General features: G+C 38.9%; 1 protein-coding gene across 3 annotated transcripts in view; it reads right to left on the bottom strand.

The window, feature by feature from the left end:
- Nucleotides 1–25,591, bottom strand: part of WDFY3 (WD repeat and FYVE domain containing 3) — a 209,299-nt gene that overhangs the window by 149,947 nt on the left and 33,761 nt on the right. For all 3 annotated transcript variants that reach the window (XM_075203228.1, XM_075203237.1, XM_075203247.1), the window contains exon 2: nucleotides 9,765–9,888. The gene's annotated coding sequence lies outside the window, so the exon portion shown is untranslated. The remainder of the gene's footprint in view (nucleotides 1–9,764; nucleotides 9,889–25,591) is intronic.

The following is a 25,591-nucleotide window of genomic DNA, read 5'->3' as shown; positions in this document are numbered from 1 at the left end:
TAATTGCTACTACACTCAATCTAGCACTGAAAAGAACAAACTGTGTTTCTGCCTTTTTTTTTAAGTCCAAAATACATGTGTACATTTAAACAGAGCAGGAATGTAAAGCAGTACAGCCTGCAATCTCTCACAGTGTCATTAACTGAATATGAGTAAGATTTTCTGCTTAACGATAATTACAAATGTCACCAACATATGAGGACTAGGCATAAGGTAATGATAAACTATTCAAATCACACAAAGCCACTTCAAAAGTGTGTGTAATATATATATATATATATATATATATATATATATATATATATATATATATATATATATATATATATATATATATATATATATATACATACATATACACACACACACACACACATATATATATATATACATACAGGGTGATTCAAAAGTCACAGTACACCCTTTTATTTCAAAAACTCTACAGGAAATTGGGAAACCTGAATACTCCAGTAAGGTATGGGTGACGTGGTCTATCTTTTACGGTATGTACCAAACATGGGCACCATCTTGAAATCACTATCCCACTAGAGTCGTGGGCTGCCACTGACAGCCGCGGGGCCAACATTCCTTAAAAAAATAAACTATGTAGGTGTGACTGGATCACTGATAAATAACTACTGGTATAAAATTTACTTAAAAGGAAATAGCGCAGGGTGCTTATTTATATGATTGGGATAACCCCGGGTGGCTTTTCGTGCACCAGTCAGGAGAGCACAGTTATTCAGGAGAGGAAAAACTGCAGCCAGGAGAACGCACAGGATGCCCAAACACAGTAAAATGTCCAAAACGGACCTTGAGATACTGTGCCAAGCAAAGAAGTTGGACATTTCTTACACAGCGACAAGGAGCAAAATGAAAAAGGCACTGAGAGCCTGGGATGCGCAGTACGGCTTAGCAGATGAGAAAGCTGACAGTGACCTGGAGGAGACATTAACTTCATACCTAGGAGGTACCTGCAGTAACATCCCAGAACACAGCACCTGTTTCCAGCAACAGTCCCCTCCAACAGAGTGAACCAGTGATGCAAGTTCAACAGCGTGATGAGGGTAACTTTTCTGTACTAATGCAGTAGCTGGGGTCCCTAGGAGACAAAACAACTGAGGCGGAGTGGTTGCTTATCCTCCAGTTGTGGGGCAATCGGTGGGCACCGCCTCCTGCAGCACGTGAACAGTCATCTGCTGCGTCCAGATTGGGATCAATGTCTTGTAGCCTCCAAGACTTGCACAAACAGGAGTGGGTAAAGTATTTGGTTCCCACGCTACAAGGTCGTGCAGTGGAAGTTTATCGCGGAGTGGCCCCAGAGGACTGTGCGGACTATGACATGGTAAAGCGGGCCCTCCTTAAGCGCTATGTTATTACCCCGGAGACCTACCAGCAGAAGTTTCGGGACTTGGCTAAAAGCACCCGTATCAGTAATGAGGGATTTGCCAACCAGTTGCGGTAATTGGCAATAAGATGAATTAATGGATCGGACGCCAAATCCTGGGAAGAATTAGTGGACTTTACAGAGAGCAATTTCCCCGGAGGTGTGGGAGTGGGTATTGGACCGTACCCCAGCAACCCTGGAAAAAGCAGCCCAGCTGCCAGATCAGTATGTGGCAGTGAGGCTAACAGCCAACCCCAAAGGACTGTAGAATCAGGGGGACACCACTCTTCTACTCACCCCCAAAAGCAAGTACCTAACTCTTCGGGTACCAATCGCCAGCTACCGCCCTGCCCCTGGAATTTATCAGAGACCATCAGAGCCCAAGATGGAACAGAAGTGCTATGACTGTGGGAAAAACGGTCATTTGAGGATGGACTGTGCCACAGCCCCAGCACCCCAGATCTAACCAATAATAAACTCCTAAAAGTAGTTGACTGGACACCCGTTTGTGAGCTAGCATTTCAGTCGTTAAAGGAAGACCTGGTTCGTGCTCCAGTACTGTTGGCACCTAATTCTGAAAAGACTTTATTGTGCAAACTGACATGTCACAGTATGGACTGGGAGCAGTACTTAGCCAGGTGGGGCCAGATGAGCAGAAGCACCCTGTGGCCTATTTCAGCAGAAAACTGCTAAGCCAGGAGCTGGGCTATGCCACAATTGAGAATGAATGTTTGGCCATTGTGTGGGCAGTGAAAAAAACTCCAACCTTATTTATATTGATGACATTTTACTGAGGTGACTGATAATCTTTTAAAGTGGCTACAACACACCTCAGGGGAAAATGGCCGTTTGTTGCGCTAGAACCTTGCACTCCAAATTTATGACATAATTCACAAGCAAGGAAAGGCTCTCAGCAACGCGGATGGACTGTCTCAGCAGGAAGAGCCGGATCCTCCGGATCACCTCCGGTAATCCTAGGAGACTGCATAACAAGGAGCAAAATCGTCGGACATGGCACGCTGGTTGCCTCATGGACAAGGGGGGAGGAGTGTCTGGATCACTGATAAATAACTTCTGGTATAAATATATTTAGACGAAATAGCGCAGGGTGCTTATTTATATAATTGCACATGCACATATTTTTGATATTGTGTATATTTTGAGATAGGAAATAGTTATTTCTGAGATCAGGGTAGAAAATAGTTTTTTCTATTTTAACCTTTCTAAAGCAAATGCCTTATTCCTGATGTATATATCTGATATAATGAGCCTTTGTGGATGGAGGTCTTTTGTGTATTGTTTGGGGTTTGTAAGGCTGCTAGTGGAAACCTCCAATTAGGCATATGGGAAGGAAGTCTGATAGCAGGAAATATTTGCTCTGGCCAAATGCCCAGCAGGGGGTTGTTACTGTGTGGCCTATTGTCAGAGTGTTCAAATCTTTCTGAACATTATGAACAGCATGTGATGCAGGGCATTACCGGGTCTCTAGAATTTCATAGATAAATATTGTTGGCTTTGTAATGCATGTAAATCCATGTTTGTGAAAACACATTACATAATGATTCTAAAAATAGCTTGTGTCTAAACTGTATAAAAAGCACTGGCTTGTATTGAAAACTTGTTCTTCTGATTTCATCTGACTTGAGTGAGCACTGGTACCTTTAACCAGTGTGAGAGCAAATGAACATCTTGCTTCAAAGACCTGCCTGGAAACATCTTCAATATTGCTGTATTCCTGTGACCTATAGATTAAACCCAAAATCTAATCCATTCCCGGATGTCCTGAGGTTTAGACCCAACTGTTCCAGTACCACTACTCTGCATGCTACCCTGCAGCCCTTGTAAGTGCGATAGGCCAGGGGGGATCCATCCACAGCATCCCTGATCCAAGAGGTCAGGAGTACCAGCCCAGTTCTGGATGCTGGTATAGGAGTCCAGTGGTGGCAGCATTTGTAAGCTCCTCCTACTGCGGCAAGAGGGCGCATTTGGGATAACAAACAGGAACGTTGGCAAAGTAAGTCTAGCTGGTTCTCAGCAACAACAGACAGGGTGGCATAGGCGTTCCATCCTGTCACAGTAGGTTCACAGCCAATGTCAGCCCTGATGTTGGAAAGGCGATGACCCCATTTTCCTCCTATTTGTCCTAGGTGGTTTATACTTTAGATTGCCATTCTGATCATTCTGATCTCTTGTATTTTGGGAAAACTATACAGAATATTTGTAATTCAATTCTGCCACATTGTCTTGAACAGGGACATACTCCCAGTCAGATTCGTTTTCAGGCTTTACAAATTGTGACATATAGGTGATCAGTTAATAAGCTCAACAAAAAGGTTTAATGGCTTAACACACCGAATATATTGTGGACGTAAGGTTTGAATGGATTTTGATCTTCATTTGTGCTTGTGAATTAGATTGCAGTTATGTTTTGCTACTTTTTTAAGTTTGGCTGTTTGTCAGTTTTTTGTTTTACTTGCCGTCTATCAATCATCTCCCATTTGTTAATATAATACAACTGAATGTTCATTACCGCCTGAAGATGATTTATAAATGTTTATCTTTTGCTGTCATGTCAATGTACCTTCCCCATTGTGGGCATCACTTACACATTGGCATTCTGTTTAGACCCAAGTCTGTCTGTTAATTAGCATCATGTTTGACAGTAGGATAAGTGGGGGATCCAGAAGCTTTAATGAAAATAAAAAAAAAGAGCAACTAACCTGCATCTATAATGCTTTGGACATCCCTTCTCTTATATGTACCTTCTGGAGGTGCGAGCAACAAGAAGTGTAATCAGCCCTATATCCATGCGCGATGAGCACCACAGGTCCTAGAACTGAATAACTTCCTCAGCATTCAGCACGTTTAAATGTCCTGGCAGTAACTCATGCAAAATTGAATTCCCCCATTGGCTTCTAGGATTTGGTGATATTAAGTTGAATCCATCCTTCCTTTCATCTGGACAATATTATCTGTTCCACTGGTTGCCACACAACCCAAAGCCCAATAGATCCAACCCTCATACATAATGATTGGTAAAGTCTTCTTTTCTACAAATGATTAACATGGTTTCTCTAAATGTATATGTTTGTAGTTGGGGCAAAGAGTTACATTTGTTTCATCAGTACACAGCTCCTGGGTTATCTAAGTATTGTTTGTACATAACATACCTTTCGGACAAGGTCATTGAAAATGTCTGACAACTATTTCATGCAGATCCTTTTTGCCTTTTTGTGTAAGTGCTGTACTGAGGACCACTACTCCATTGCCTCAAACCTTTCATTATTATTTATATAGTGCCAATCATATTGCAGTGATATGTGGCTTCTGCTTTGCATTTCTGACCAACTTACAAGATGCTTTTCCACATTTTGCCTTGATTTCTATAGTTCAACTTAAGTTCTATTTTTAATGAGGTTTCTGGCAGTGGAAATTACAATCTGAATATATTTGGATATCTTTTTATAGCTTTCCCTGTTTTGTCATCTTTAGTTTCAAGTTCTCAGTCAGCCGCTTTGTGGAGTCCATGGTTGTTAAGGGTAGGGACCAGAGAGTATTTATTTAACTATAGAATGGTCTTTGCCTGGTTTAATTTAAGACCTGTGGAATCAATCAAGTTTTCAGGCCAAGAAAAATTAGTAATAAGGAGCCAAATGGAGGGATGCTCCATCTTTTGCACAAGTTATGTTTTGTTTTTTTTAATATGTTGAATTTAGCAAATAAATCGTAATTGTACGGTATTTTTAAGTTTGTACCCTGCAGAGATTCGGTTATCTTCTTTTTGCTTACATTTTCTGCTATTGGCCAAGGGTGGCCAATATTTTCTATGCAGTGTGTGTGTGTGTGTGTGTGTGTGTGTGTGTGTGTGTGTGTGTGTGTGTGTGTGTACACATTTATAGCATTGTATGGAGGCATATGAACTGTTTTTTGTCGTTTCTAGCCTTCTAATACACTATCTGTTGCAGTATTGAATATTGCATCTTCTTAACAAATGCCCAATGTTGCTTTATGGTAATGGGCTGTTTCCTTTAGCACCTTCATCGTATGATTTTTCTCAATGGAGAACAAGCTGAAAATGTTCCAATATTTAACAAGATCACTAAACACAGATTATGTTAAATTTTTAAGGATTTGGCTTTGATGACAGTACTGACATGCACTTAAAACAGCTGCTTAAGGGGAAACATTAACAAATATGAAGTCTGCTCTTATTACAGTAAACTAAATACCAAGATAATTCTCTTTAAAAGGTAAGGTCAATAGACTGCTCAACCAAAAATGAAAAGCATGGAAACCTGATGAAGTTGAGCGCCTGGTTGTTTTAATGGGGTTTATGTACTTGTTCCTAGACAGTGTGTGCTAAAGCAATGGGAAAATGTAAACAGATTATAAGGTTACAAACTTAACTGTGTAAGTAATATACACTACAAGTCCCCAGAATGAGGTCAAAGCAACATGATCACAAACTGAAAAAAATAAAAATAAATCAAAGGAAGAGTTAGACGAAAAAGGATTCACGTGACCCATATATGTATAACAAATCACCTCCAAAAATTACACACCAAGAAGTTGATTTTCAGATAGGAGTAACTACAGCTAATGGGTGGAAAAGTTGCACCAGTAAAAAAGTTTTGTGCCGCAGAGAGGGAACTGTAAGATGCACAAACTGAATTATGTTGTAAGGGGGCACGGCATATCCCAATATTAAAATACAGTGTAAAAATAGAGCTGGCCAGTATGTGTGGGCAGCATGTAAATAACATGCAGTGTTTGCACTGCATGCCCCCCAAAAAAAGAAAAAAAAAAGAAAAAAAAAAGCTTTTGCACCTTGCACAGTGCTACATGGTTAGTTAAGCTGCACATTATATACTCATAACTGTAAAGCAAACCTTGAATGTCAAGCACAATCCAGATACTAATTATCACTGAAGTTTGTGTATTCATCATATACATTGTGCATACATTTCAACCATTTGGCACAGTTTTATTAATGGAAATAAAATTGAACCTTGCCCACAACATGAATAATGCATTTTTAATTATAATGTACATTGTTTTGTTTATTTTTATCATTTTCCTCCTTACCTTTTAAGCGCAGTGACAGTACTCAAACATTAAAAAGACAGCAATTCTCAATTTCTCAGTACAACGCTAACACAAGACAAGCTTAGATGTGAACTACATCACTGAAATTTATTGGTTTTAATTTATTTGCAAATTAGTAGAAAACAGAAGAAAAAGTATATAAATTTTACCCTTATGAGTACAGGAATCTAGTTATGCAAGCAATGAAGACAACTGGCAAATAGCAACCTTGTGATTATCACAACTGCTAATTGTACTTCTCTCAGTAGAGTTTGTCGTGCTTTAATATCACCAGGGCTCTATAACAAGATCCCATATGCCAAGGCCTTTCTGTGACGGTTTGCTTGAGAATCCCCCAAAATAAAACAAAATAATGTCCTTGGAAATGTTCCTATTTTTCAATAGTGATAAACTGTACTGAATAATTCCTATTTTTCTGGATATTGAAGGAGATTCTCACCGTCAATTCATATACCCTGGGCTTTGTATGGGGATAGTAGTACACAAAGGTCCATTTTTATAGCACTGCATCTGATGGGCTAAGATTCTTCATACGAGTCCCAAAATATCTTTGTTGTCCTGGATAAAGGTTTTCATTACTTGGTGTTTTTTGTTTTTTTTTGCATATTGTTATGCATGTTCCTCCTCTAACCTGCCAGAATAATTTACAGAGTTTTAAGGGGGAAAATGGCAGAGGGCAGCACTTAATATTACACTGCACTTGACCAGAGGTGTCCAATAAGACACCAGCAGCATGTACTCTCATGTAATCTGTCAGTGAGTGCCGCAGGGCAGAGCTATAATTGACTGACCAGTCTAGGACTCTGGAGAGCAGAGGAGAAGACAGCTGCGAAAGACAAGTACTGTTGCTCATCATTTCTACTACCATCCATATAACTGGCTGTCACTATTATTGTACTACATGCATTACTGCAACAAATAAGCATCTTACTAGGCTTTACATGTACGGATTTCCATTACTGCTACCAATTGCATTAGCATATTACTGGCCATTACATTGTACTGATGGGCATCATCACTGAATTTTTGGTCTTGCTGCGCATTACTGCTTATTAACCGCTACTTATGGGTATCATGCCAGACAAAGCTACTATTCAGCACTGTACTGGTTATCACTGGGATATCAAGTGTTGCTGAGCATTAACACTGGCATATTGGAGCTTACAGGGCAGTACTGGTATGCTACGGTTTTTTGCCATCCTAAGTTTGCCAGGCATTAGCACTGCATATTTCATGTTGCTGTCATTATCAATTTTGACATTCACAATGACATATGAACTTGCTGGGCGTTATCACTGTCATATTATATCTTGATGAATTATGATGTCAAAGAAAATTTCTCCCCCAAAAAACATCTATAGATTTCGCTGCTTAGGTGTAATCCTTGACTCGCAACTATCCTTTGTTCCCCACATCAACTCTATATTTACATCATGCTGCATATATGTAAAAAACATTTCCAGAATACTTACATATCTCACAAGACACTGCAAAAACTTTAATTCATGCACTCATCTACAGCATCGACTATTGTAATTCCCTCCTTACTGGTCTTCCCAAAATCAGACTCGAGCCCCTACAATTTAATTTGCACGCAGCGGCTAGATTGATTTTCCTTGAAAATCATTTTACATCTGCTGAGTCACTCTGTCCGTTTCTACATTGGTTGTCTGTTTTTCAATGAATCAAAATATAAAATTCTTCTACTAATCTACAAGGCCATCAACAAAATTTCACCATCTTACATCTCCTCACTTGTCTCAAAATATCTCCCAACTCAACACCTCCGTTCTGCACAAGATCTGTGTCTCTCTTCCACTCATCACTTCCTCCTTTTCTCGGTTACATGACTTTTTTCGGGCTGCACCCACTTTATGGAATTCACTCCCTCGGACCACAAGCCTTTCCTCTAGTCTTCAAGCCTTCAAGTGTTCTCTGAAAACCCACCTTTTCAGATAAGCTTATAGCATTCCTTTAGCACCCTCTCCCTAGGTTACCCTATTACCACCCTCTACACAGCTAACACAAGACAACAACCCTCTGACCAACATACTTCTGTGACTGAGCATACAGCCCACTAAATACTTTGCAACCTTTACATTCTAGCTGGACAAATATTCAATATGATATAGCACTTACCCTTATGTATCAAAACCATTGTCCCATAGATTGTAAGCTTGCCAGCAGAGCCTTCTTACCTCTCTGTATGTATGTATTACCCATTATTGTTTTATTACTGTTTGTTCCCAATTGTAAAGAGCTACGGAATCTGCTGGCGCTATATAAATAAATGTTGATGATCAGTTTATCAGGAGATCTAAAAAGTGTTTTATTTAAAACAGAAATTATTCATAACACTTTTAGTATTTCAATAATTGTGTGCAAGACACATTATTGTATAAAACACACACTACTTTGCACATCCATTCCCCACTAGCTGTATATTACTTTCACTACATACCAGAGAGGAGCCTTCAGAAATTATTTTACATGGTTGGCAACAATGGGTGATAGCATTACTATGCATAGTTAAATTTTACCCAATGTGCAAGCATATATTTACCATATGCATACAGCCCTCCCCCCCCTTTTGAAACATTTGAACATCACTCTGCATTGTTTATATACCACTTAGAATTTGCTAAATTATGCATTTGGAAGACCTCTGTAAGTTTGCTGGACACAGCACGGGAGCAAAATGTATATATGACAGTATTCCTCCGTCTACTGTAGTCACAGAATATGCTTGCTGGATGAAATGCAATATTCTCCTCGTGTGAAGGGTATTGGCAGCAGATGACTTACTTCCTCTATGAAGCACAGCTACTCTGTGTGAGGCAACGCCATTCCATCCGCCCAAACACATACTTGTGTCAGGTCAGAGCCCACACTGTGACTTCCTTGAAGTCTCTCTGTGCCAGCAATCCGATACAACAGCTGAACTGATCTGCAGTACCATAGCAATGGCTGGTGAATGCATTGAGTCTCTGCCAGACAAAAGCTGAACTTGAGAACAAAAAGAAACAAAGTATTTTTGTCCACTACAGGCAGTAAAAATGTCCATGTAGCTTCCACTCTATAGTCAGTTTAAACAAATTATTGAGTTTGAGTATTTAAAATATCACTGCAATATCTCCAACTGTTCGCTCTGCCTGTGGCAAAGGCTGAACAACCCTGGTTTAGGCAGTAAAATATATTTCTTGGTTTTGTTTTTGCTTATTTAATGGTCTACAGATAAAGAGACAACAAACAACAATTAAAAATACATTACCTTTTAATTCTTCTCATCAAAGCTATAGGTTGCAGGAGTCTTCTTTTCTTAGGAGTCTATTAGATTCCCTGCTGAGCTTGCCCTCCTCTCTACTTTCCATAGAATGCCATTACAAAGGAGCTGCCTGCAAAAAGAACAAAGAAAACTATAACTGAAATGTATTTTAAGATATGACCAATAACAAACATAATTTATAGTGTATTATTTAATCAGCATGCATTAGTCCATATCGCCATGCTCACTTTAATAGTAAGTATTTCAGCATATTAACATGATATTGATAAAATATGGATAAATGTACATTAGCATGCAAATTAGATGCAGTCTCAAAACAAAACATTCATTAAGTGTAGGAAGTGGTAATTGCCACACCAAAAAGGTAAAATAATTTTTCTCTTTCTCCTTTGAAACAGAAGTGTAGGTGTGTGTGTGATCACATTTCACTCTGATACAGTATGCAACTGAACAAAAATCCAAAAAACACATCAATGTAATTAACTAATACAATCAAGGTGAACAATTCAGTTAATCTCTCCTAGCGGTGTAGTTAAAGGGACTACAACAACAACCATTACAAAATATACATGTCATCTCATAAAGAAAATTCAGGGGGTAACTTTATCAAGCTGCAGGTTTGAAAAAGTGGAGATGTTGCCTGTGGCAACAAGTCAGATTCTAGTTATTTTGTAGAATGCACTAAATAAATAACAAGAATCTGACTGCTTGTTATAGGCAACATCTCCACTTATTCAAACCCGGAGCTTGATAAATTTACCCCCAGGACTCATTAAACTGTGGGGTTTATAACTTCTTGTTGATGAAAATGGATTACTAATTTTCAGCCAGTTAGAAAGGCTAAAGATTTAAGACTCAAATCATACAAAGTCACACTGGCGTTTTTTATGCTACCACTTTTCTATCATAAGAGGAGCACATACTAATTTTATAGCTTTTTTTTTATATTGCAGCTGGAAAAAAGTGTACCACTTTTATATATCACACCATTTATCATAAACACTTAAGGCACTTTGTGTGAAAGGTGCTGCTGAAAGCAGTAATCCCATGATAAATCAGGTGTTTTTACAAAGAACACTGTTGCAGGCCTCTAGAAGAATTTTGATATTTGCTGTTTCTTCAAGCCGCTATTAAGGATTTATAATTCTGCAGAGTATCATGGACTACCATGGCAACCACAGTCACATGGCACATGATGTAGTGAGCAGAGATACATTGGAATGCCCCTCTGAGCTCTGCCTGTTCAGAGTAATGCAAGATCCTCTCTCCTCTGCCTGAATACCGGCATACAAGCGTTAAAAAAACGCAAGTTCACTTTATGTTCCTTGATGAATCAGACCCTATGTATTCAATTAGAGAGCATTTTTACTGAGCGTTTTTGGACACTAACCCACAATGCTGCGGGGAGCATTTTAAAAATTGCTCAAGAGATTAAAGCACTCATGCGATACCTTCTCTGCTTTACTCATAGAAATGATATTATGTCATGCTTTAAACAAGTTGAAGAGCGCCTGTGTGACACCACCATTAAACATCAAACCACAAAGTATGAGGCAATCAAACAGGGCATGTTAGGAAAGCATGAAACTGTGAAATCAGCATAACATTGCATGACAAACCACACACACATAATAAAATATTCTAGAGACCAATTTAAATAAACATATACAATATAATATACAAAAAGTAAAGAATACCAAGGGGCATATTCAATTGTGCGTGGGGTGCCTCCGGAACGGGCGCAAAGGCACTCAGTGTTACTGCAACATCGAGGATTTCCCTTTGCCCCCCACAGGGTTGTAAAAGGAAATCCGCCACGTGCAGCCGTAATGTTCGGGTGAATTGAATATGCCTCCAAATGTTTGAGAAAATGCAATAAAAACTCAAATGTTTATTGTATCAAAAACTAATAGATAGTGTATTAGAACTAATAGCAGATAATAAAAGTATTCTGTGGCTACACTTTAAGAGTGTTTGTAAATAATTAACTAATTAACGTTTTTGTGTACATGGCAAGTTGAAACCTAAGGAGGGTTTGATTACCTCTGCCTACTCTGTTTTATCTCATTATGTATTAGTAAACAGTTTACAGGAGTTCAACATTTCTTTATCTCTTGCAACTTATTTACAAGGATAATTAGGCCAAAAACCAGTATCATTTACACATTAGAGAAAAAGAAAGTCTCTACAGTTAACTACTTAACTATGGCATTTCACATAACAAGTCATCAACTTTGAATAAATGCATGCAATATGTTCAAAAACAATACACACACAATTTATATAAGTATGTTAGAACTAATACCAGTTGCCAGGTCCTTATATTAACTAAAAATTGTGCCCTGGCAAATAAAGCAATGAAGTCATCCATCATTTAGACCCCTGCACCCTTGTTTTTCTTCACTGTTTGAAAATGCTCCAACATTCCTATTTTCCCCCTTTCCATCAGTTGCTTTTATAACCCTCTATTCCCGGGGAGAAGGCTCCGATAGACCCTGGCTAAACCGCAACCTCTCTTGTGCCATGCTGACTGCTTCTTGTCTTCCCGCTAATGTTGCCAGACATTGCTGTAACAGCTGAGGGAGGGGCAGGAGGGGAAATCGATCCAAGAAGTACCAGGCAGTACACATAGTGGGTAAAACAAGATACTATGGCACATTTCTAATTTCAAAATGGAGATAAAATAGGCAACAACAAAAATCAAAACCACATCCAATCTGCCCATGACTCGGCCATTTCCAAAGGACCAATGTCACTTTTCTGGTAGGCCCTGTCCCGTTTTTTACTACAGAATTTTGGATGGTCACTCAAAAATCGTGACTGTTGGCAGGTAAGCTGCTGTTCTCATTCAGACTGCCTAGCCCATGAAGCATAGAAATAAGAACATCTGAACAAGTAAATATAAGGAATAACATATCTTACTACTAATAAAAACTTCTACAAACAGAAATCTATTCTTTAGACCATACCAGACAAAGACTGGTGTTTATGTATACCACTGAGCTCTTTTAGGGCATGTCACCCTTATGCAGGGCTGTAATGTGGTGTCATACATAAGCACCACTTGGCTTCATATATGATTTCCAAGGAAAAAGCAATCAACTAGATTCACACAGCCTTTTACTGGAACAGGAACGGACTTCAGAAATATATCCTTGCAGGCCTTTACTACTTTAACAGTGTTATTTAACAGGATATGAGGTCTGCTTATTTTGGTTGTTCACAAAGGAAGGATCTATTGGGCAAAACTGGGTATAAAGGTGCAATGTATTGAGACTTTTCAAATGGCGTAACATCAAGAGACTAGGCACACTACAGTCAACACTTATTTCAGGAGATAACAGATGGCAAATGAAGAATTCAGCTTATCATGAATAATTTGGACAGAGTATAGTAAGTTATAAATTATATTTTAGCTCTACCTACATCTGTAAGATCATTTATTGAATTTATTAAGGGGAGAGAAAAACACAAAAAAAATAACACAAAAACACAACAGTATAAAAAGGATAGAAAAGTCTCTTCCCTTTCACCAGCACCACTGGTTTGTGCCAATATACAAGGTGTGTGTTGGGAAACATTGATTAGAAGGTATAGTATAACAGGAAAGGAAAACCCTTTTGGAGGTATGAATTTAGCACTTTAATTCCTCTAAAACCGTTGCGATACAAATTTGGATGGTTCAGCTTTTCATCCGCCTATTATAAGACAATCACATTAGCAATAGGAATTAAACAAATCTTAATCCATTTAAAGAGAGCCTCTAGTATTAGCCAAGACAATATTTGAGGTTTTTAATCACAAGCTTAACGCTGCATTTTTCATGCACTGTACAAATGTATAGCAGGTACACTTAGGAATATGCTGCTGGTGGTATTACTTATGCATCAGGATTATTTATACAGACATAGCTCACACTGCAAAACAATAGCTATTCTGTATGTTGGCTTTAGTTTTATTTGCCTTCTAATTCCCTTTATTTTGCTAGTAGAAAAAGGGATGGAGGATTGGACAGTGTATTAAATTATATTGTGGTGACCACTCCTCTACGAAGTCCAGGTACATTTTTTGGTACGATTCAGACCAGTTCAGGGTTTTTAAATTATATTGAGGTGACCACTCCTCTACGCAGTCCAGGTACATTTTTTGGTGCGATTCAGACCAGTTCAGGGTTTTTAAATTATATTGTGGTGACCACTCCTCTACGCAGTCCAGGTACATTTTTTGGTGCGATTCAGACCAGTTGATGGTTTTCTTATTATATTGTGGGGACCACTCCACTATGCAGTCCAGAAAGATACCTCGTTGCAACGTTTTGGACTAATAACAATATTGTGAGGTGTTCAGAATACACTGTAAATTAGTGGAAATGATTGTTATTGAATGTTATTGAGGTTAATAATAGCGTAGGAGTGAAAATAAGCCCAAAAACTTGATTTTTGAACTTTTTATGCTTTTTTCAAAAAAAAATTCCGAATCCAACACCTTAAATCCGAACCAAAACCTTTTGGCAGGTGTTTTGCGAAACAAATCCGAATCCAAAACACAAAACACAAGACACCAAAAGTCGCCGGTGCACATCCCTAATTTAAACTAGCTGGTCCAGTGAAAATGGAAATAAACTTGGTATTTACCGGTATCACAAACAAGTGCAAAGTTATACTCCAAAGATACTTGTACTTGTACATGCACCTGTTTCTAATGTACTCAACCAAGATGAAAATTACAGAAAGAAAATAGATATATCTTTTTTTTGTGGCAAGTAAAGTGCATTTGTCCCCTTTCCAAATAGGATATGCAAGTGTATAACTTACATCGCCTACATACCGCGTATACCTTTTCTGTCATACGTATAGTTTATGACAATCAACTTTCTTTTCTCTTCCCTTCGATCCTCATCTCATACCTCATAGTGCCATATTCAAACCATAGACTCAGCTTTAATTGCCACATTAACATACAAATGAACACATTTGCAAAAACGGTTTCTATGCACAGTGACAATGATTTAGATTTGGAACCAATAACCACCAAGGCTAACCCAAAGAATTTTTTGGTGACCTTAGAATCAATGTAAATTGCTTGTTACAGATTTAGGAGTAAAATTACATAAAACTGGTACCAGTTTGGGTTTGAGAACAGGAATTGTGTGTGACCAACTCTGCACTGCAGTATAGAGAATATCTGTCATTTACACTAGTATCTGCCCCATTGAGGTTTATAATCTAAGATTCCTGACACACAGACAAACACATAGTCCAGGAATATTTTTTGAGAGCAGCCAATTAATGTACCGGTATATTTTTAGGAGTGTAAACACAGGAGAACATACAAACTCCACACAGTTAAGGCCCTGGTCGGGAATCAAACTCATGATCCCAGAGCTGTGAGGCAGAGATGCTAACCACTAAGCTCATCTTAGGGGTTAATTTCATATTAAGAATGGTTTCAACAATTTCATGCTCTCCCATCAAGCAGAAATCTGATCATTCATGAGTTGTACAATTTTTTACCATTACTTTTTTTATTTTACAAAAAAGTATTGTAGAATATATTTGTAATTCATTTTGTTAATTGCTTTGCATATTAAAACATAGTGGATTTATTTTCCATTTTAAACCACAGTTCATGTATCTGTGTTCTTACAAATTCACGTGTCAGACATAGCGTGTTATTTGAATGCTACATAGCTGAAACAGAGGAGATCATTTGGGTTTATGACGACTCTGTGTCAATGGAGATAATTGGGTATACGATATCTGTGATTAAAATAAATTGTGAGAGATTAGTTCAGCTATCGGCAGAAATAAACGCTTCCAGTGTCAGCTCTTCAGAAAAACTTTGGTGGTGCCATAATTGGTAAGGCAAAAGTTACCATGTGGGAGAGACAGAGATTTTCAAACAAACCAGCAGGTAGTTGTTTATTAAACCTGCCCCACACACATCACGCAGGCTCAGATGATTGCTGAATCATGACAAACCAGAACTTACTACATAGTGTCACACTAACAGAAGTGGAAAGTCTGCTTATAAAGCTTGCCACAGATTGGCAGATCCTGAGCATTAGTAGGTCTCCAAATTGGACAGAATCAAGCTATTGAACTGATATATTCACAAACAGTAACAGTACTAAGCGCACTGCTCATCTTTTTGGCTACCTTCTGTACTATTACTCTGCTGCATTCTCTACCTTGGATATCATTTTATCAAGTGAGTAGCTTTGTGTTGTATCCAGTGGCAGGAATAATAAACGCAAACAACAGAAGGTGACAAGAAAGTTAAAGTCACCTTTTACTAGTCAGGAGGTACTGTCTGAATAGGAATTTACATTTGTGAAAACAAAAATAAACAAACCAACTTCTGCGTTCCATAGCCTGTTTGATGCAATGTAAAGTATGTATGCAATCATAATGTTGTGCAACACACAAACCAAATGGTAACTATTAGTTATAAGTAGAAACAGTGTTTCATAAACTCTTGCTAATACTCAAAAGGCACAATGCGGACAGCAGTTTGTCATGAGATAGAAGAGACAAGCATTCATGAATATTTTATAGCTGCCCAGAAATAGCTTCTGCCAAAGCACCTACATTATTTGAATTGCCTATGAAAGAAAATCTGTGCAGTTTGTAACAGACAAAGGTCAAGAAACTCTGTTTTGTTGTTGTCTTTGTATAGTTGTCTTTTTATATAGCCGTTTAAAGGGTTACATGGCTACTTCGAACTAAGGCAGAATACCCACTAGCGATTGAACAGCGCAAGTTCAGACGCCTGTGAATCTATATGTCCAACACAAACATCGACCTCAAAACCTACATCGCTTCCGCAAAGAACTTTATTACGCATGGGATCTCTTTGGTCCATTTTCATTACAAATGAACCATATCTGATGTTTATGTTGATCAACAAACAATTGCTTAGTATATCCAGGACTTAAAGCCAGAGAAAGTCAGAGCTCTCCCATTAGCAGCCAAATTATGCCTGGTACTTAAATACATTGCAATAAGAAATTTTGTCTAAAATATCAAAGAGGAAAAGGAATAGCAAAAACATGAAATAAACAACCTACCTAGGATATAAATCATGCTAGGGCCATCATTAAAAGACAATTGTTTAATGGACTATGAAAATAGTATTTTTCTCTTATTTAAGTTAATTTGCTTTACTCATAAAAATAAAAAAAGATTTTTAAATAGCTATTAACTCTTAAAACTAGAATATTTCGGGTGCCAACAGCACCAAACAAGGAAAATATGTTTATGCCACTTTACTTACCAACACATTAAAGATATTAAATTAGCACATGTTACTGCATTGAAAAATAAGTAGAATAAATGAGAACCCCACCACTGGGTACAGAATCCTATGAGTGATGTAAAATGGCATAAATGTCCCATTAATAAAACAAATAATCCAAATGCACCAAGAGATTAAACTTTTAAACACCAACACTGAACCCTTGAACCTATCAAGACTATTTCCATGTTATAAAAATACACACACACACAAAATGACTCTACATTTTCACTATTTAGTAACTCAAATTTAGCATTTCCTTCAATTATGAATGTAGGCAACAGTAGTATTAACCTTACCTGCGACTTTGTGTTTTATATTTGCGACAGATATTTTCATATAATATTTGCGGGTTACTAAAAGGGGTTCATCAGGCTGACAAAGGGACCGATGGCACAAAGAAAGGTGAAGAACCCCTGTACAAGAAGGAGCAATATAAAGCACCACAGACATAATGAAATTAGATCTACAACTTATAATGAATGTAGCGGAGCTGAGCACATTAACATCACAACTCTGCTTCAGTTTGTATGTGTCTTGGGTGACAAAACAGAAGTTGCTGAAATATTTTTTCTTTTCATAACATACATTTCACACATTTGCTATTTGTAATTAGAATATAATAATACACAATGTCAGTTTGCGATTAATGCTCTAAGTCATCTCAGAACACAAGTACAACTAAACAATAGTATAAGCCATCTGCTTCTGATGTAGCACATCCACAAACCCATCTATGGTGTGATTGAGCAGTTTAAAATACATAACTGAATTGGGAAATGAAAATATTTCTGTGCAGTGTTCTGCCTGAAAATTTTGCCAGCCGGGTGGCATTAAGAAGGAGGCAGTTGTAATACTTTGCAATAGTAATAAAAAATGCAGGAGGTTACTGCCCACTCCTGCAGGACTGGTCAGACTGGTGGTCAGTGCTATAACACACACTGCTGGCTGTAGTGCTCACATAGTGTCTGTTCTAATAGGAGAAACAATGTTTTTTTTTCTATTATAATAGGACTCTGCTGGGCTCCAAGAGCCAGGTGGCAAGTAATAACAGCCGGGCGGAGCACCCGGGATATAGGTGCTGGGGAGAACACTGCTGTGCCTTCTCATTCTGTGGCACAAGAATATATATTTTTTTCCCCCACTCAATAGACCATAATGTATGTCACTACCATTTAGGAAATCTGTTGACCATGGTGTGTAAAATTAAGCTCTTTTCATTGGTTAAAAAAGCATGGCACACAAGTCTTCAGTTGCTATCGCTGGAGGTATTTCTTATATAATATTAACAACTTCCGAAAGCAAGCAAGAATATTATGCCACAGCGGAACAATCTTCAGTTGAATAAAAAAAAAAAAAAAACACGTAGAGTGGCCTTGAGTTTTGTGTTCTGACTGAGATTGTATCACTAATTGAAGTGCATCATCGGTGACGTCACTTCCAGTTTTGTCTGGGAAGAGGTGTATACCAAGATGTGGATACCAAGATGTGTGTACCGATTGAACATTTTGAAGGACTTTGCACCACATTAGCCTTTATATTTTAAAGTAGAAGTATAAGTATTAGAAATTGTTTATAAATAAAGTGGTTGTTTTAGGTACACGTGTGGAAAATTCCTTGTATGTCTTTTTTTTTTTACATTACTTACAGATTTACTAACTTAAGGTTTATCACCCCTTCTGGGCGTAACTCAGTCATCCTCATTTGATTAGGACCATCCAAGTGACATCACTACTAGTAGGGGGACCCCAGAGGCAGGAAGATAACAGCTAAGCCCTTGAATACACATTTTTGAGGTCACACTAGGAACATTGTACTTGAAATCTCAAATATATACAGTCAACTCTCCTACTGCTTAGTCTGTAAAAACATACATAGAAAATATTTTTTCCATGGTACACAGGAATCAGCTTGGGCAAAGTAAACAAGAGTAATATTTGTATTCATTACAAATGTTTAGAAGGAAACTCCAAAGTACACAATGACTAAACAGCCCTGTTACACTTATTAGCGTCCACAAGTCCCACCTAGCAACTTATTGTGAGCCCGAATTTACCAATTCACTGCACACTTTCATAAGGTTACACTTATACACAGAAATTTAAGAACGTATTCTTTAAAAGAACTAAATATAGGAGAAAGTTATTTTATAACAAATAAATATAGATATTTTCACTTGTCACATACAGTTACATGGTCATCCTGTGAGGGAGCTTTATCACAAATAAGCACTCTCACTAGGACAGAAGTACACGGCCACCTCTGCATCTTATACAAGAGTGCCACTACTTGTTACAGCCTAAGGCTTCTCTTCCTAGTCAAATTCTGTCAATCACAGTTCATTAGGAAGAGCAGCTCTAGGCTACGTATACACTGGTATTTGCAATGCGTTTATTGCACGATAAAAACACAAACCATTGTAGTTTATGTTGTTTTAGGAATATACTTTGCAAGTTTTAGAAAATCTACGGACATCACCGTCACCAAAATGAGGCAAAATTTATGCACAGCATATTAAATACACTTTTCCCATTTTGACAGTTAGTTTTATGAAGCATGGTATGTGGTACAAATCTGTATGAAAATAATAGTAGAGGATATATGATGTTAAATCAGTATAACCCCCCCCCCCCCATCCCCTTCTTGCGATAGGTAAATTCCATGAGTAGAGTCCTGTAGACACATAGATATATAGCCAGAACTACGCATGTATAGATACATTTATATAAAAGAGGTTTTCACAGATCCAGTAAGCAAACCATGGTCAAAAAAAAAAAAAAGTGTATTATGGGAGCATGAGTCTAACTTTGAGGTGTTTGGCTGAAAGATGAGAACATATATGAAAAGCCTAAATAAAAGGTCACTGGAGGGGTGCTTGATGCCTTTTGTAAGCATTGCGGAAGAAATGTAATGTAATGGTATGAGGCTGTTTTGGTGCAGGTAAGGTGGGAGATATACACATAGTGCAAGGAACAATAGACCAGAAAGGTTACCACTCTACTTTACATCGTCATGCCCTGTGGCCAGTGCTTGATTGGTGCAAATTTCAGCACACAGCAGGACAACGATCCCAAGTATACTTCTAACCTTTGCAAAAACTAGTGAAGAAACAGGGAGTTGGAGTACTGTGTGTGATGGACTGGCTGGCATAAATCGATAGAGCAGCCATATTGAGCTCGTGGCATTCGAGCTGTTAGTTTTTGAAGATATTTTGTACCTAAGACTTCCCAAACGTCAGCAAAGCTGTAATTACCGCAAATAGTTTATTCTTTGATGTATGTAAAGCAAAATTAATAAGTTATGACATTCTCAATGTACTGACCATAATTTCAGGTCAATTTAATGGTACCAAGAAAAAAATAAGCTAAAACTGCAACACACATCAATGTATATGTGGGATTGTAATGTAGTTACAGTCAGCAATGAGAAGGCATGTAACTCAACGACCCATATAATCTAAACATGGGGTACTTTGAAGTCATTGCTTTTAGTGTCCAGCCATCAATAAGTAACACATGGGCAGACCAGATTACACATGACAAGGAAAGGTTAACAGATCCCAAGGCATAGCATGTATTTGCATACCAAGCAGAACACCCCCCCCCCACCCCCCAATATTTAACCAGATTGAATATTACCCTCTCTGCATGCCTCAAGCATGCAGAGAGGGTACCAGGACTGGATTCATGATCATACTGGCTTGCCAGCCAGGATAACATAGCTAAAAACAGTCTGATAAAAAATACAGTGTTTATTCATGTCCATCCTATACAGCATGCAGAGAATAATGATGCTTTTTAAAGATGTGAAAATCAATCAATTGTGTATTTCATTCAATTTTCCAAACTGTCAAAAAGGTTTTATGTAAAGAATTACATTTTAGCATGTTAGTAATGCTACGCAATCTTTAAGTTTGACACAAATCCCGTGTTTCAAACCCTAACAAGACATTCTTTTTTGTGTTCTGTGCACTCATTCTAGAAGTGAATAGGAATTAAATTTAAAATTTCATGGTTAAATTACATTACACATTTGGCTGGAAAGTTCAGACTCAACAGTAATGCGATTACCTACCCCATACTATCCGATATGCCAATTAATGTTTTAACGCACCATGCATAATCTTCCAGTCTCCTATTACTAGAGATAAAGAAGTAAGAAAAAATGGGCAAGCGTACCGATCTGAGCAACTTTGACAAGGGCCAAATTGTGATGGTTAGACGACTGGGTCAGAGCAACTCCATAATGGCAGGTCTTGTGGGATGTTCCTGGTATGCAGTGGTTAGTACCTACCAAAAGTGGTCCAAGCAAGGACAACCATGAAAAAAGGGGCATGGGCACTCAAGGCTTATTGATGCGTGTGGGGAGCGAACACTAGCCCGCTGGTCCAATCCCACAGAGGAGCTACTGTTGCACAAATTGCTGAAAAAGTTAAAGCTGGCAGCACAGTGGCCTAGTGGTTAGCACTTCTGCCTCAGCACTGGGGTCATGAGTTCGATTCTCGACCATGTGTTGAGTTTGTATGTTCACCCTGTGTTTGCCTGGGTTTCCTCTGGGTGCTCCGGGCTTCCTCCCACACTCCAAAAACATATTGATAGGTTAATTGGCTGCCATCAAAATTGACCCTAGTCTCTCCCTCTCTGTCTGTCTGTCTCTATGTGTGAGTGTGTGTCTATATTAGGGAATTTAGACTGTAAGCTCCAATGGGACAGGGACTGATGTGAATGAGTTCTCTGTACAGCGCTGCGAAATTAGTGACGCTACATAAATAAATGATGATGATAGAACGTGGTCAGAACACACAGTACATCACAACTTGCTACATATGGGGCTGCGCAGCCACAGACCGGTCAGAGTGTCCATGTAAACCCCTGTCCACCACCAAAATTGCCTACAATGGGCTATAATAATAATTATGATAACGGAGCAATAAAAAAAGTGGCCTGGTCTGACGAATCACGGTTTCTTTTGCATAATGTGTACGGCAAGGTGCATGCAAACGTTTACCTGGGGAAGAGATGACACCAGGATGCACTATGAAAAGAAGGGAAACTGGCGGAGACAGTGTGTTGTCTGGGCAATGTTCTGCTGCGAAACCTGGGGTCCTGGCATTCAAGTGAATATTACTTTGACAAGAACCAAAAATAGCCAAACATTGGTGCAGACCAAGTACACCTCTTCAAGGCAATGGTATTCCCTGATGGCAGATGTGAACCTCCAAATTCCCCAGATCTTAATCTGATCGAGCATCTGTGGGATGTGCTGGAAAAACAAGTCTGAGCCATGGAGGCCCCACCTCACAACTTACAGAACTTAAAGGATCTGCTGCTAACGTCTTGGTGCGAGATACCGCAGGACACCTATAGTGGTCTTACCGAGTCCATTCCTCAACTGGTCAACTGTTTTGCTGGCAAGAGCGGGACCTACTCAATATTAGGTAGGAGGTTTTTACGTTGTGGCTGATTGGTGTATAAAGGGGTGGGGTTGTTGAAGGTTTTATACGTGAGGGTTACCAATTTTAAACGGATTCTGGAGGACACAGTGAGCCAGTGTTAAGTTAATACTGTAGTCCATTGTAAGGACTTCATAACAAAATGTCAAGCATTGAGGTGGAACGATCATGGTTTGGGCATGCTGTGACAGGACATGACTGACATGCCATCATTAAAGAAAACTATGAACTGCTCCAGATTCAATAAGATAATATCAGACCACATATCTGTCAACTGAAGTACAAGACAATGCTCCTGAACACAAAAAAAAGTCTAGAATCACAATGGATGAATAGTTAGGAATTGTGGATTGGTCTCCTGAAACAACACAGTTAAAACTGGATGAAAGGATGAACGGATGAACAACAACAAAATTGTAAAATAAATAATCCCCCTACTCCAGCCCCCTCCTCCAAGCCACAAGGTTAAAAGAAAGTTTTCCTTGAGCTTCATGATTCATCTCACAAAAGCGGAGGGCTATAGGAAGCTGTGCATGGTGGCGTGATATTGGTCCGCACTAAGCCTCAAGGACAGGGATTGCAGCTTCTTAGTGGGTCTTCTTCCCACTCATAGCCCCTCTACAGCAATGCTCAAATAGTGAACCAAAAATACTTGAGTGCAAATGTAACTGAAATGGAGATGCAGCGGGTAAAACTGCTTCAGCATGCTGCTCCAGAGCTCCCCATGATAAATGTGAAAGCTGCTTTAAAAACCCACCGCGTTAAAATGCAGAAACGAGCAGTTCATGCTCAAAAAACAGGAAATGTCAGAGTTGAAGTAGTACTACAAGGCTGTTGGAAAGGGCTAAAATTTCTCCATAGCACTGTCTCAGACTAATCATTAATTACAGGACATGTTCGGTTTCAGCTATTTTGTATGAAATGTTCACAAGCTAAAAAGCTTTCAGCATAAACAAATATATGCAGTTATTTAATGAACAAAAACAAAAGCAAACTGTAACAAGGGATTTCTGGTCCGCATGGATAACTATAATTATATACACATTATAAGTGAGGGGTAGGGAGGATGTAAAATGAACCGGTAAAGGGCAAAATAAAATAAAAAATTGACGAGAGATTATAGGACCAAACAACATCACCCTCCAACTTTGGGAGTCATTCCTAAATAATTGGTATGGAGGCAGGTGAACTGTGAGTCATTGTTCCAAATCTTTGGAAATGCCTCCTTTTACCTTATTATTTAATTTCTTTTTTAAACATAAACCAGTTTATTTAAACGTATGTTAACCATTGTGGAACACCAGAAACTCTATGTCGCAGATTTAGCGCCAATAAAAATTAAGGCTATCATTTTACGAGATGGGGGAAAGTAACAGTACTTTTTAATTGAAATTGGCCTCTCAGGGGACTTTGATGACGGACCTTGGCTACAGTGTCAATCATGCAATATATTAAACGCCAAAATCTTTGGGCGGAGAGACATGTGGTGCAGAGGGGCAAATTTAAATGTGCAGACAGTTTTAGCTTTGGGAGGGGCACATCCTTGATCAACTCTAAATCAGAGTGTAAAAATTAAGCTGCCCAGTATGTTTGAGCTACATGCAAAATAGCATTGTAACCAATAACATCACAACATGGTTTGTTCAGGTGTAAATTTGAACCCTTTAGCTGGATATACTCCTCATTCTAAATGGGGCTCTCTGTGTGTCAGCAAAAGCTTTTCACAGTTTAGGCAACCAGGAATTAAAGTCAAACATTTTTTCTTATATAACTTAACACTGCATCCGGGACAAACCGGTTATAAGAAATTACATTAGCAGGAAACATGTGTCTCTGTACCTTAAAGTGAACATTTTATGGCTACAATTTTAAGAAATAGAACTTCACACTACCTGCAAGGCTGCCGCCAGAAATTGCGGGCCCTGTACAAATATAACAGACAGGGCCCCTCTCCGTCCTTCTCCTTCCCCACATTTATAAATTATCCTCTACCCAACACTTGCCTCCCATCCCCCATTCTCTATAGTCACCCTCCATCCCTGGTTCCATCTAACCCCTGCAGTAGATTACTTACCTCTCTGCATCTTCTTGATGTCTCCTTTCAGCTCCTCTCCAATGACAGCGCTGTGACGTAATTATTTACATGACATCAATGATGTGCAGGGAGCCTCTCTGCTCTCTGTCCGAGAGCCAGGCAGCTGGGGTGCTGGGACTGGAGCAAATGGCGGCAGCTGTGGGGCCCCAGCATCTTGGGAGTGGAGGAAGACATGCTGCCTACAAGTGGGCCCACTACCGCATCCTTAATTACATGCAGAGGTCTCTCCCCACACCACTGCTGAAATCTCAGGAGCAGCTGCTGCCTAGAAATGCGCCCGATACCTCCCTTAATTTACTGTGGAGGTCCCTCCCTTCCCCCCTTAAAAAAATTTGTTGGGGGCCCCTCTCTGCTGTTGCGCTCCATACTGCTGTACTCCCTGTACCCCCCTGATGGTGGCCCTGGGTACCTGAGTGCTCAAGGACTGGCGTATGAAGTACTAAAACAGAATTTTTTTTGTGCATCTGGGGAATTTATTCTTCATGACATTCACACATTAATACTTCCGTGTCAAGCAGAATCGGATGACCTTGCTTTCTTGTAGTGGGGAATTAGTTGTGTGGAACCAGGGACCATTTCTGAATGTTTTTATTTATTTTTTGTTACTAGCTTATGTCAATTAGTATTGAATCACTATGCAACGTAACATTGCAGAGTTGCACAGTTTTTCCATCTTTGTAGCAGCATTATTAGATTACACCGACATGTAACCATGAAACAGTATAAGTGGACGTGCACTTGCTTAAGGGAGGCCTTTTAGGTGGATGGTTCTCTAGCAATCCCAATACAGCAAAGCCTAAACATAAAGCAGTGAATCTCTAGTCACTGCTGCAGTTTGTGTATTCCCTAAAACACATTATAATGGTGATGGCGTGCTTTTGTGCAGATTCAGGCCACTGGACCAAAACTACCATAAGAAGCTGTAGGGCTCACTACAATTTAATCTGGAAAACACATGACAAAAACGTG

The sequence above is a fragment of the Mixophyes fleayi genome, chromosome 1 (assembly GCF_038048845.1).
Source record: "Mixophyes fleayi isolate aMixFle1 chromosome 1, aMixFle1.hap1, whole genome shotgun sequence".
Classification (NCBI taxonomy): Eukaryota; Metazoa; Chordata; class Amphibia; order Anura; family Limnodynastidae; genus Mixophyes; species Mixophyes fleayi.
Note: the sequence above shows the minus strand (reverse complement) of the source record. Positions and strands in the feature narration are given on the sequence as shown.